This window comes from Anas platyrhynchos, chromosome 1 (assembly GCF_047663525.1).
Source record: "Anas platyrhynchos isolate ZD024472 breed Pekin duck chromosome 1, IASCAAS_PekinDuck_T2T, whole genome shotgun sequence".
Classification (NCBI taxonomy): Eukaryota; Metazoa; Chordata; class Aves; order Anseriformes; family Anatidae; genus Anas; species Anas platyrhynchos.
The window spans coordinates 176,795,039-176,803,873 of NC_092587.1; the positions used below are offsets into that span (position 1 = coordinate 176,795,039).

At 46.4% G+C, this 8,835-nt stretch overlaps 1 long non-coding RNA gene across 1 annotated transcript; it reads left to right on the forward strand.

Moving 5' to 3' along the window:
• Positions 1-3,760: 3,760 nt before the first annotated feature.
• LOC106018313 (uncharacterized) lies at positions 3,761-5,139 on the forward strand. Its single transcript, XR_002404090.4, has 2 exons — positions 3,761-4,374; positions 4,463-5,139. It is a non-coding gene; the product is annotated as an uncharacterized lncRNA (long non-coding RNA).
• Positions 5,140-8,835: the final 3,696 nt, after the last annotated feature.

Consider the following 8,835-nt stretch of genomic DNA (forward strand, 5'->3'; position numbering starts at 1 on the left):
AGAGGGAAGGTGCCATCCTGCACTACACCAGTCCTCTTCTTGCAAAGCCATCAAAAGTTTCTTTTTTTTATTATTTTTTTTTTTTTCCTTTTTTTTCCCCTTTTAATTCAGACAAATGTTCCTGGAAACTTGAGGCACTCATCTTGTCCATAACCGAGTTGTACATACTGGAGAGCTCCTAATAATGTAAATCCATTAGGCTTAAATGATAAAAGCAGAAAATAACTTTGCGAGACAGAAATGAAAAAGAAGCTGGCTATTATGGGTTAGATCTATATTTAGCACCTTGGATTCAAAAGCACCATAGATTGTGAAAATTAAAAACAGACCAGAGCATCCACTCCATACAAATGCAAGAGGTAATGCAGATGGCAGAACAAACTGCTGTTGTTGTTTGTTTGTTTTCCAGAACCCCAAACACCTTAAACGCAGAGGGAGCTGGAATTGGGGATGAAGGGGACAGTAAGCAGCACACCCAAACCAAAGTGAGGCCTCAGGAGGCAAGAAGAGATCAAAGGTGAAGTATTTAGTTATGTGTTCAGGGAGGGACACCTAGCATGAAGCAACGTTGCTTGCTGCTTTGGCTCCAAGGCATATGGTGAGTAAATAATATGTTATTAATAGCTCACAATAACCAGTCTGTTATCATTGCTTGTATCAAACAATGCTAAGGAAGGAACTGTACAAATTAAAAGCACAATATTCTTTAATTGCAATAATAATGCGGGGACACTCTGCCTCTCTTACATAATATAACAGTCAAGGTAATATAAGAAACTCATAATATGACTGGTCTGATGCGTGTCACATTCTCCAGATGCTCCTACTTAAAATATGTCAACAAACAGTTTCTGTGTGTGGTATTGTAACACCTACAGAGCCTCAGCCATGCAGTGGGAACAGACCCTGCAGGCTCTGCCAAGATTACCTCTGAATCTATGTCCCATACAGGTAGGGTTTTGGGGCCATCCCATCACTCTTGCCTGCAGTAATGAGCTTTCTGTCTGCACCCATTCAGTAACTGGTAAGCTGGAGAAATCCACTGGCTTGAGGTTTCTCCACTGCCTGAGTCCTTGACATATCTCCAGAGGGTTTGCTTTTCCACTCAAATTCCAGCTCAAAGGAGAATAACTGAAGTCTCTTGCCAAGGATGTTGTTCCCTTTCTCACTGCTCGTGTCTTAGCTCAGGTGTGTCCCCTGACCAGAACCACTGCGGGGATATCTACAAAGAGGAATGATGTCCAGGATACTCAGAGCAGACTAAGTTATTTAAGATAGGCATTGTTTTAGAGTTTGACATCACCAAAGTGCCATGAATGAATAAATCACTTAGATAAAATGCAGAAAAGAGTCCAGCTTACCAAGGCTAAGATAAAGCCCTGAGTGGTATTTTTGAGTTTCTCTAAGTAGGAGAAATTCCTCCTATTAATTGAGGACCTTTTATTTCTCTCTCTGACCCTAATAATGCTCTCTTTGCTAAGAAAAAGCACAGTCCACTCCCTCTCCTCCCTACTCATCTTCTAGAAATTTGTTCCAATAAATACCATGCCAGCATGCATTGTACACCAGTTATATAGAGTGAAACTTCTGAGCTTGTACCTTACTCATTGAGACTCCCTAAAACCTGCACATACAGAGGAAAGGGAAAAAAAAATCTTGTGAATGGCTGTGTTGGGTCTCTACACTTGTACTTAAACTCAAGGATGATCATTTGGTTTTAGAGCTGTGTGTTGTACTTCGCAAAGCCCTTCAAGTGTGTCCCACTGGTTAATTACACAATTTTAAACTTGAAACAGTTTGGGTTGTTCTATATTTGAGTCCAGAAGGGACAGGGAAGTAAACATGCTTCTGGGATGACCTATTACTATTTAAAGCAGAAAAGAGAGAGCAAATGAGTGGAGTTTTCGTACCCTTGGGATGCAGGCAAATCTCTGGGGGGCTAACAATGGCATCTGGTTTGAGATCATGGGCTGGAAATTTCTTGTCTGTACAGAGACGATTCCTAGAGGCCATACTTCATGTAGACTTGGGGTAGTTTCTTAGCACAGAGCATATGAACAGGTTGGTTATAGCCACATCTGGGCTGCTTCTTATTAATACATATGAATGTCCATAAAATTAAAGTCTGTTGAAGTGTAAAAATAAAATTAAATTAAATTAAAATTAAAAAATCAACCCTTTGCACCTGTAATACTGTGCCTGGCACTACAACGGAGTCTGCATTGATCACCCTTTCCTGGATGGCATACACACAGGCACATGTACTAAAAAGGCAACCACTTCGGCTCTTCACATCATTTTTTTATTTTTTTTTCCTCAAATGGAAAGTATATATGCTTCCAACAACTCCATCATTCTTTCACTGGCACCAACTCCACCCTCCCTGACATTGCCTGATGTCCATCCCGGAGCCATCGCCTGATGGGGATCCCAACTGAGCTCATTTCTGGCAGGGGGAAACTCAAATGAGGCCATAAGGATTTGGGTGACTGTTCCCAGTGTGGTGCCCAATGTTATGCAGCTCAGGCTGTGCCTTCTCACAAGACAGAGTCAGTGGCAGCAGGGTGAGAGGAGGATTCTTCTTACTCTCTTACACTTTAACCCTTCATCTCCAGGTATTTTTGTTTCCTGTCAGATTTAAGTAATCCAGCCTAAAAATAACTAAATAGTTAAAGAGAGGAGGAATTTAACAGACGGTTTGTTAAGCCAGTTCTCACTCTCTTGCTCAATGCTAGCCCTAGCCCTAACATCACTCTCTGGTTCAGGCTGGGGCTAAGATGCACACCTCTGTCCCACACCACAAACCTCCTCTCAGCACAGATCTCTTGGCTTCCCTAACTTTCCACTGCACACCCGACTCTAGCCCCACTCCAACCACACCTCCAGCAGATCTCTCTTGCTCAACCTCACCTTGAGCCTTTTGCTGCTAATCCCTATCACTGCTTTTCATATGTTATCTGAAACCAACGGCTAAAGCCTCAATAAGTTTTCAAGAACATCTGTTTGTTAATTCTCTGGGTTTTGACCTTACATGGAAAACGCTAAGCTGCCTTTCAGCCATTGTTGTTTCTGCCCAACGGTACTGTCCCTCTTTAAAACTTGCTAATTACATTAGCTGCCTCTCAGCTGTTACATGGGCAGCAGCCAGGAAAGGGATAGTGACAGAAGTGATTACCAAGAAGCAAGACTCTCTAAACGCACTGTCATACATAATCCTGCCACGCCAGTGGGAACAGACTGAGCAGCCTTGGGGGTCCTTTTCTTCCCTTTTGTAACCCTGGGCATACCCTGTCAGCCAGCTAACAGAGATTACAGCAGGTTTACTGCTACAAATTCAGGACATAAGCTCAAACAAATGCCTCCTCACTGAGCTGTCTGTACGCCAGAGGCAGGACCCGCACGTGTCGGGCAGGAGGGGAGGTGCACTGCTCAGCATATGCATCTCATGGGGTACCCAGAGCATCCTTCTCCTTTGCACCACTTCAGGGACACCTCCCACAAGCCCAGGTTGCCCAAAGCCTCATCCAGCCTGGCCTTAAGCACCTCCAGGGATGGGGCAGCCACAGCTTCTCTGGGCAGCCTGTGCCAGGGCCTCACCGCCCTCTGAGGGAAGAATTTCCTCCTAACAGCTGATCTGAATCTCCCTTCTTGTAGTTTAAAACCATTCCCCCCTGTCCTACCATTATCTGCCCGAGTAAAAAGCTGCTCTCCTTTTTTTTTTCACAAGCCCTTTTTTTGCCACACAGCACTCCAGGTGGGGCCTCATGAGGGCAGAGCAGAGGGGCACAATCCCCTCCCTGCCCTGCTGCCCACCCCTCTGGGGGTGCAGCCCAGGACGCAGTTGGCCTGCTGGGCTACAGGCACACACAGGCTACAGGCTGGCTGCTGCCTGGCTTTTTGGCCACCACAACCCCAAATCCCTCTCCTCAGGGCTGCTCTCGGTGAGCCCTTCTCCCAGTCTGTGCTCATGGCTGGGATTGCCCCAGCCCAGGTGCAGCACCTGCACTTGGCTTTGTTGAACCTTATTAAGTTCACATGGGTCCACTATTTCTAGCTTTTTAGCTCTCTTTCCACCTTACCTGCTTGAATTTTCTGGTGACTTTATTACCAGGAGCAGAATTGCAAAGAGATGCCACTGCTGTTATTTCAAAGCCTGCCTGCTGACACAGGATGCAGTGTGCACCCTTGGGGTCCAGCTGAGCAGTGCTTCTTCTGGACCGACAGGTAGCCCAGCCCTTCACAACACCCATGTGAGCCAGCTCGGTTTCCCTGGCACGCTTTGAACTCACACTTGCTGCTACCCACCCTGTGCAGCCCCGAGGAGCCCTGGCTGAAGACAGAAGGCTTTGGCTGCCCTGCCAGCACAACCTTACGGTAAGGTTACATAGTAGAAATGCTACCAATCAGATCCACAGCACAAGATCTGACCAGTTCTTGTTGCAATGTCCTTATCTTGTTGCAGGTGTCCTTATCTTTTCAGGTCAACAACACTTGAACCGTGCATGTCCCACCCACAGTTCATCGTGGGCTCTTTCAGCAGCCCAGGCTCTGCACAGGGAGAGTAGACAGACACGAGCTCCTTCTGCCACTGCCCTGAGCACAAGCCACATCCAGTCCAGCAGTCTTATCACCTCGTTAGCATGCTGGCACCGTGCCCGGGCAAGTAACATCTGCTGGAGCTAACGAGCTCTGCACACCTCTCCGCCCAGCCACACCTGAGCTGGGTTCGGGGTGCCCTTAGGTGACACAGCAGGGTGGCGAGGAATGAGAATCTGGGTCAAAAAGCCTGGCTCCCGAAGTGTGCTGAGCTATCCAGTGGATTTTGTCTTCCATATCCCAGACCTGTAAAAGGAGAGGACTTGCAGGCAAAAATGAAGATGTCCTTGGCTCAATTCAGCTGTAGGCCCAGGTGCCCCTTGGCTCTGGTCACATCGACCAGCACTCTTGGAAACTCAGAAACATCTCAGGTGGCACTAAATGCTCATATTTGTGCAACTGAATGAAGCCACAGATCCCCATTAGCTACAACAAGACAACAGAAGCTCAGATACCTTGCTGGCATGTGGACACATTTTTCCATTTAAAATGAAAAGATAAAGGCAGAGAAATCGGGACAATACCTCCCTCACCCAGTGGTTATTATTGCTTTCCAGAGAAGCCACACCTTATCAATCCAGCGTGTAAACCATCCTGTCAGGAACACAATAACTGGGTTGTGCTCTGAGTCATCAACAGGGCATGGTTATCCCAGGAAAGGCACAGACCTGAGGAACCCTTGGCCACGGGGCTGTTTGGGTGAAGGCCAGGATGCTATTATTTCATGAGCAAAGGTTCTCCAAATTTCCTGTAGATTCTTAGAGAGTTAAACAAGACAGAAACAATAATAACAACCTCTGAACAAAAAAAAACTGGGTTTATGGAAAGGAAAAAATGGAATACATATAATTAGAACTGTTAAAAATGTTCAAGCGAAGTGAACCCCATGTCCACAAAATGAGGAGGTTACCAAATGTTTGCTGATGCATTGGAAAAGTTCCCGTTTCAAGTGAGAAATTTTGCACTCTAAATAGTTTTCCAGATATTTGTTCTTCAGAGCCAAGTGACAAAAGCAGGAAAAGAAAGGATGAAGAAGAAATAACAGAGGTAAGAAATGGTTTGCGTTTTCAAACACACAGATTAATCTACAGTCAAAACCAACCAATTAGTTTTTAAACCCAGAAGACTTTCATAGCAAAAGATACATGTAAGAAATGTTCTGCCTTACTGTAGCCAGAAGAACTACGCAGAATAAAAGAGGTTCTGTCGGGTGTCAGGTTTATAGGCCCACAGGAAGAAGATAATATGGAAAACTTTATCAGAATATCAGCTGGGCAGTTATGCAGGTCTGTTTCACTGGTGGTCATAAACTGATAATATAGATCAGTTCTGATATAAACAAGGGAAGTTAGCCTCAATATATTCCTTGTACTTAAAATGTGCATTGACCTGCTGAAGGAATAATGGTCAAATCAACTCTCTACAATTTGCATCACGACTGGAATAAAACAGTAGACAGCTGAAGTGGAAGAGTGGGATTCTGTATAGGTTTGTTTGCACCGACAGAGCAACTGTGTCCTAAATGTATGGGGAAAATAATGTAGAACTATCTACAGGCAAAAAATGGGAGGGAAATGCAAAAGCATACAAATCAGGGGAAGGCTAGTCTGGAAAAAGAGAAAGGAAAGTTTATTAGCTCCTCTCAGGTACTTATACAAATAGGTAAGGTCCCCTCTGAGCTTCCTCTTCTCCAGGCTGAGCAGCCCCAGCTCTCAGTCTCTCCTCAAAAATCCTCAGATGCTCCAGACCCTCATCTCTGTGGCTGGGCTCATGCCAATATCCCCCCCCCCAGAAGCTCTGATGTGGGTTCCTGCCCCCACCAGACCAAGTGCTGGGAAGGCTGGGGCCCAGGCTTCTCCCTCTACCACCCTGAGCAGGTCTTGGGCTTCTCTGGAGCCCTGGGATAAGCCTTGGAAGGAAACAGGAGAACATGAGGAGAAGTTTGTTAGGGGTGGGTATTTTTCTATACCCCTATCTGCTCGGAAGAGCCTGCAAAATCCCCCCAGAAAACACAGACTCTGGAGTCTCAGCTCAGCGCTGTGGCATGGAGAAATGTAATGGTGCAAATTGCTGCACTAATTGAAAATGTCTCTTGGGGAATATAGGTCAACAGAACATAATCTGTCTCGCAGTTTGGCCAGCATACAGAAGTTCATACCTCCAGCAAACACTGCCATATGAGGTGCAGGGATTGTGCATGGTTAAAACCGAGGATTATATTGCATCCAAAAAGGGCAGGAGCAGTGCAAACAGTCAGAGTTAATCATCGGAGCCAGCCTCTCGCCCACCTCCTGTGCTTTCTCCCCAGAAAACAGGATGCCTTTCTTGTCTGCCAGTCGCTGTTCCCGGCACGAGTTGATGAGGCGTCTCTTTCTCCCCTAGTCGGTAAAAAATGGGCGGCTGTCTTCCAGGAAAGGCACAAATCTTCTTTGACAAGCAGCGATATTAACAGGGATTAGGGAATGCAAGAGCTACTGCAATAACTGTCCGAAGGATGCAGCCTGGGCTGCCCAGCCCTGGAAGCATTTGAATCACAGTGAGAGGCTAGACTGAGGAAGGGGCTGCATTTTCAACCCACCTCACTTTTAAAAGAGCATCAGGGAGATTTGCCAGCAATTTGTTTGCAGGATGAGAAGTGATAGATTGTTAACTCTTTGGTAGCAGCTGCTGCTTGAGCATCACGATCGCATCACTTAATGTGAAAGTTTCTGTCTCTTGAAGTCATGTCTGCGTTGGCATAGTTACAAGATCTTACTAAAAGAGCTGGGAAAATAAAAGTGTTTAGCTTTTGTGAGCAGCACAGTCATTTCTCTGGCTGCCACGTAACATAGATCAGCTCTTGAAAACTGGCAGCTTAGGTGCCATTTTGGCCCTGGCATCACGGGTCTCAGCACAGGGTGAAAAAAACCTGCACGTGTGATGGTGATCCTCTGGGTCTTTCAACGTGCCACCCATCGATGAGCTACGGATCTCATGCTGAGCTACGGAAACAGCAACACACGGAGCTACACGCTGGCTCTCGGCGGTGTTTGAAGCTGGTTACACCCAGCCATTGATTTCAGGCAGTTTCAAGTGAAGGATTTCTTCCTCGTCCATCGTCAAATAAAAAGGAGGACAGGGAGAGGACACTTGGACAGGAAAAGGGATGATTCAAAGCGCCCATCAACCTCAGTTGGCTCTGATTACTAGGTGTCTGCTATCCTGTATCAACAGCGTGTGGACAGCCATTAAGTGCATGTGTAAATAATCACAGCCACTGAGCCCCTCATGGATTCTAGCGAGAAAAATTGCCTGTGCAAAACTGCCACAGGATGTGCCTTATTCTCTGGTCTGTATTCATTATTCCCTTGTTTAAAATTTTCATTTACGTAATCAGAAACAATGCCGGGAGATCTCGGCCAGCAGCCGCACACCCTAACTAACCAGGAAGAAAAGCCAAAGCAAATATTCCTGGGTTCTGCAGCACACAGTACACACTGGGTAATTACCCACCCAAAATATTCAGAGAATAACAAGTACAGTATTAAAAAAAAAAGAGAGAGAGAGAGAGAGAGAGAGAGAGAGAGAATCAGGATTGGTCCATGAGCAATCCAGCGGCCAAATCTGGAAATAACAAATTATGATTTTGAATGAACCGTGCACATGGAGGGGTGATGGGTGCCAGAGCAGAACACCCTTTCCGCTGGCGCTTGGTGAGTGCCATGCCCCATTCAGCACAGCCTGCAATTCAGGGAACTTCAAAAACCCAGTGCTGGGGATGGCAGCTGCCCTTAAAACCCCGAGCCGTCACCCTGAGAACAGCTTCTGGGCTTGTGCCAGCCAAGCTGTGCTGGACCCGCTCCCGTATGTGTGCGGACTCACTTCCTTCGCTGCAGTACATCTGGTCCCTCCTTGGTGTGCTAATATAAATAAGGTCACTTGCACAAGCACGCCCTGTTTATCTTCCTCGCTGCAACCAGCTCTCACCCTCCCCAAATATGATCGCTATGTCCTCGCTTGCATGCCCTGCTCTGATGTCCCCGCTCCGGTTGTCACCCTCCTCCTGGCCAGAGCAACGTCGAGGCTGCCTCGCAATCAACACGAGTCCCCAGAAGTGGTCCTGCAGTCGGTGACAAATAAGATGTCATGATGGCTTGAAGGCTTAAGAGAGAGCAAGGGTCAAATGGATTATTCTCCTCATATAGCTCGCAGGTTTTCTGTTAAGAAAATCCCCTTCCAGTTATCAGCAAAGCAGGTCAC